This window comes from Danio rerio, chromosome 18, assembly GCF_049306965.1.
Source record: "Danio rerio strain Tuebingen ecotype United States chromosome 18, GRCz12tu, whole genome shotgun sequence".
Taxonomy (NCBI): Eukaryota; Metazoa; Chordata; class Actinopteri; order Cypriniformes; family Danionidae; genus Danio; species Danio rerio.
Window position 1 is genome coordinate 48,667,597 of NC_133193.1, and position 5,529 is coordinate 48,673,125.

A 5,529-nucleotide genomic window follows, 5' to 3' on the forward strand; every position below is an offset into this window, starting at 1 on the left:
ACCTTGACCTCAAATCCTCAAAGAGAGTAGAAGAGTTGAAGTGAAAGTTTTTGTACCTCACGGGACTCAAACAGGAAGTCTTATTGTTTGAAATTTGCTTTTGTCATCTCTGTTGTTGTTCCTCTTCCTTTGATGCTGCAGATTTCTCACTGGACAGTAGATGTGACCTGTGGAAAGGGATGATATATATTACTCAGCATGCTCACATAGCTGAACAGGGAGAGGCTGGTTAATTTTTAGCTCAAGTTCCCACAGCTTCACTGGATGAATTGTGAAGTGCATTGTCTGAATGGTCTGTAATATAAGCATGTTTGCAAAAGCTGCATGTGAAATTAATGTTCTACCTACACTATGCCTGAAAAAAAAGTCATGTCGTTGATCCTCGTTGTAAGAGCAAAAAATAATAACTTGACTTCTAGTTGATCATTTGGAAACATGGCTGATAGTGGATTTTTCTGATGAATCATTTGTTAAACTGCATCACAATCATCACAAACACTGCAGAAGACCTACTGAAACCCGCATGGAGCCAAGATTCTCACAAAAATCAGTAAGTTTGGTGAAGACAAAATTATGGTTTGGGGTTACATTCAGTATGGGGGTACATCAGAGTGGATGGCAACATCAACAGCCTGAGGCATCGAGACATTTGTGCTGCCCATTACATTACAAACCACAGAAGAGGGCAAATTCTTCAGCAGGATAGCACTCCTTCTCATACTTCAGCCTCCACATCAAAGCTTCTGAAAGCAAAGAAGGTCAAGGTGCTCCAGGATTGTCCAGCCCAGTCACCAGAAATGAACATTATTGAGCATATCTGGGGTAAGATGGAGGAGGCTTTGAAGATGAATCCAAAGAATTTTGATGAACTCTGGAAGTCCTGCATAAACGCCTCTTCTGATACCAAATGATCAAATAGAAGTCAAGTTAATATTTGTTGTTCCTAAAACTTGGATAGGCAAGACTTTTGTCAGGTAGTGTATATTGCTAGTTTATATATATATATATATATATATATATATATAAATATATATATATAAAATCAAGATTAAAAAAACATGCAGCATTCAACCAGTAGGTGCAAGCTATCAACAAATCCTGGGTTTTCAGTGGCGACTCTTCTAAACACCTCTGATTGGCTACTATATACTATCCTCACTATACAGTTATATGAATAAAAAATGCGCAGAAATCTACTTCTAATCTATGTCACACAATATTAAGCTCATCTAAACATCTCTATTAACATTCATGTCAACTGAACTCTTAAAAATTATTTTCCCAGTGTAAAATGTTTCTACAAGACTTTACAATTCACGCTATTGTACACTTACAGAAAAAGGTACACTGTGGTACAACTAATGTTTCTTGAGGAACAGTTTTGTACCTTTGTAAAAGTTGTACCTTATATGGTACAGAAAAGACCTCTTCTGATACTGTTCTGCACCATTTATGGTACAACTGAAATGAAGGTACACAATTGTTCTCATGAAAAAGTGCACAACTCCTTTATTATAATATCTATGGAAATAAGTATGACTGGAAGGTCACAGTGATTTTATGAATAATTTCAATATTAAAACATGAATCATCACTTAAAAGCATATGTTTAAAGAAACTCATCATTAATTAAGCTCTGTAATACTGAACAACAGGTAAAACAAAACTATAGGTATTGTAAACTCAATATTTAAGGCATTTTTAACATTTGGTCAGCATTTTCTGATAAATACAGTTTCATTATTGATATCCGCACCTTTTGGCATTTCCTTTCCACTATGTACAAGAGCTGGCAAAAGTCCTGCATATGCAAAGTGTTGATGCAGACATTTTAGTACTGTAACACTAATCAAACATTGTGCATGTCTCGTTACAATACTATTGTATAATTCTATTTCTATTTTAAAATTAAGTAGTTTCTATTAAATTAACTTTTAAGTGTTTACAAAGGTGTTGTGTAAAAATTGGAGGAAAAAAAATTTTATATTGTACATGGGAGAATTAGAATATATCTAATATTCTAATATTTTTGTGAAAAGTGTTGTGAAATGTTTAGCAAAAAATAGATCTTTTGATTTATGTTAAAGAATTTTTATTCTTTATTGTAAAAATTGAGGAGATGCAAAAAATGCCAAATGCCTTTAAATAGTTCTGGAAGGTAAGTACAGGACAGTGTTAAGGTACAAAGTGTCTTGTCACTGTAGTGGTACCTTCATGGATCACGATTGTATCTTTGATGAAGGTACAATATTGTATCTGCAGGTTTTAAAAACCAAAGGTATATTTTGGTTTCCCAAATCATGTCCTTACCGGCTCAAACTGCAATGGTACATTTGTTTCTTTGTCTTAAGGTACAATTCTGTCCCATAAAAAGGTACTGCCCCAGTGACCAGGGTTTGTACCTTCGTTGGTACAACATTGTACCATTTTTTCTGAGACTGTATTAACTGACTTATTACTAGGACCAGACAAAATCTGCAGATATTTTTTTCTATTTCTAAGCAGAAATTTCGAAAAATCTGCAGATTTATGTGGAATGATTTTGGGAGTATCATAACTAAAAACTTATCATGTTAAATAAAAAAATAATACATTTATAACTTTTATTTAATGTTTACAATGTAAATCCTATTAGATCCCTTTACTTGGTAGACAAAGCAAGTCTCTCGTATATCTATTTTATATACTAAAAAACAGAAATTATTACTTTGCAAACTGTATTGTAAGAAAATCATCGGAATGTTTTTGTATTTGTCAGTAATATTACTGAAATTAATATAAAAACTAAAGAAAAATAAATATACACACATTTACACACAACTAAATAAATATGACGGGCTGAAAATAAAAATGACAGGATGAAAATCTGGAGAAACCAGTAGATTTCTGTGTGCGCAGATTGCATGTGGGCCTACTTATAACCTGCCTATTATGAAGATATCAACTATTTATTAGCAGTTATAAAGTATATTCTACATTCCAAATCCTACCCAAAACCTAAACACTACTTCTACCTTAGGGTAATGGCCTATATAATAATTAGTAGTTTACTGAGCTAATAGTCTTAGTTGATGCTCTGTAGTGTGAATTGTGGCTAAAAATAAAGTATTACTGGTTTATTTATTATTATTTTTTAATTAGATTTTAACTTGCAGCCATGCGTTTGATTGAACTATACAAAAATGCAGCCTGAATTTCTTTCTAAAATGCATTTATGTGCCCTTAAGGAGCACAATCAATTCTGTAAGCGGTTTCCTATACGCATGTCTTTACCGTTGTGTCATGGAAAAACTATTCAGAGTGTCCAGCTGGGTCCGAGTCCTACTGAATAAAATATGATTGTTGCAAGTCACAATCCGGCGAAATCGAACATCTCTGTGGCTGAAAACAAAGGCTTCAATGTCCACAAATGGCCATCATGAAGGAAGCCACTGTACAGCTGAATTTAGTGAGGGGCGTTTGTAGATTCCAGGCTGCACATTGCTAGGAGAACTGTGTGTTTGTGCAGTCCAAACGTCTGCCCTACAGCGCAGTGAACACATGAATATGGATATTGAACGTGTGGTTGGGCTTGAGTGGGAGATGAGAGGAACTCTTTGACTCTGGTCAACTTAGTGTTCTGGTTTCACTGAGACTGGAATTTGCTTATGAGGACAATTGATGGGCAATTGATACAGTCCACCCGCAAACCATCAAGACAGAAGATCCTAGAGATAAAATAGAGCTATCTATCTGCCTGCCTCAATCTATCTACATCTGTCTGTCTGTCTATCTTTTCTGTATGCCTGTCTTGTCTTTATTCGTCTCTTTTTTGTGTTTTTCCTGTCTATCTTTATCCTCCATCCACCCACCCAAACATCTATATATCTTTTCTGTATTCCTGTCTGTCTTTATCCATCTCTTTTCTTTGTCTGTTTTTCCTGTCTGTCTGTCTGTCTGTCTTTATCATCCATCCACCCACCCATACATCTATCTATCTTATCTGTATAAGATATCCATCTCTTTATCCATCTCTTTTTCTGTCTGCCTATCACTTTCCTGTCTGTCTCTCTGTCTGTGTCTATCTTTATCATCCATCCATCCATCTTCACTGTATGCCTGTCTTTATTTATCTTTTTCTGTCCGTCTGTCTGTCTATCTATCTCACCTGTATGCCTGTCTGTCTTTATTTACTTATTTTTCTATCTGTAATTGTCCTTTCTCTCTATCTTTATCATCCATCCATCTGTCCTATCTGTCTGTCTGTATATCTATCTATCTATCTATCTATCTATCTATCTATCTATCTATCTATCTATCTATCTATCTATCTATCTATCTATCTATCTATCTATCTATCTATCTATCTATCTACTTATATATGTTTTTATCCATCCTTCAGTCTGTCTGCCTTTTTCTACTTTATCATCCATCCAATCGTCTATCTATCTATCTATCTATCTATCTATCTATCTATCTATCTATCTATCTATCTATCTATCTATCTATCTATCTATCTATCTATCTATCTATCTATCTATCTATCTATCTATCTATCTATCTATCTATCCATCCATCCATCCATTCATTCATCCATCCATCCATCCATTGATCCATCCATCCATCCATCCATCCATCCATCCATCCATCTGTGATATCGGTATGTCTGTCTTTATTTACCTCTTTATCTGTCTACCTGTCTGTCTCTTTTTTTCTGTCGGTCACTGTCTATCTTTATTATCGCTTTGTCTGTCTGTCAGCCTATCTATTTATCTATCTTATCTGAATGCCTGTCTCTCTTCATCCATCTCTTTTTCTGTGTGCCTGTCTGTCTCTTTTTCCTGTCTGTCTCTCTATCTTTATCATCCATCCATCCATCTTATCTGTATGTCTGTCTTTATTGATCTATTTTTGTCTGTCTGTCTGTCTGTCTGTCTGTCTATCATCTATCTATCTATCTATCTATCTATCTATCTATCTATCTATCTATCTATCTATCTATCTATCTATCTATCTATCTATCTATCTATCTATCTATCTATCTATCTATATATCTATCTATCTGTCTGTCTGTCTGTCTGTCTGTCTGTCTATCTATCTATCATCTGTCTGTCTGTTTGTCTATCTGTCTGTCTATCTATCTATCTATCATGAATAAGAAGAATAAAAACTCAACTATCATAAAAATAGTAAAAAAAAAAAAAAGAAAAGAAAGAAATAAAAGTCATTATAAAAACTTAATTCTAAAAGTCTTAAGTGTCATTTCCTTTTAGACTCTTGGTTTTACCGAAAATGTAGCCTGAACAGTTCTTCTAGCATTCATTAAAACATTCCTGAAGGCATTCCACACCACATTGTCCTTTTATATAACAAACATGAACAGGCTATTAAACACGACAAAGTGTAACACCCCGGTCATCAATAATTATCCCTCTAACATGCCACAGCTTATCACACCCCTTGTGTTCCCGTAGGGCCCAGGTAATAAACCACCAACATAAAGAGCTCAGATGGGCAGTTCAAAGGTAGGCAAGGAGACTCTCGGTTTTT

General features: G+C 34.7%; 1 protein-coding gene across 8 annotated transcripts in view; it reads right to left on the reverse strand.

Moving 5' to 3' along the window:
• wt1b (WT1 transcription factor b) overlaps positions 1 to 5,529 on the reverse strand; it is a 117,397-nt gene that overhangs the window by 108,617 nt on the left and 3,251 nt on the right. For all 8 annotated transcript variants that reach the window (XM_073929453.1, XM_073929450.1, XM_073929446.1 and 5 more), the window contains exon 2: positions 57 to 167. The gene's annotated coding sequence lies outside the window, so the exon portion shown is untranslated. The remainder of the gene's footprint in view (positions 1 to 56; positions 168 to 5,529) is intronic.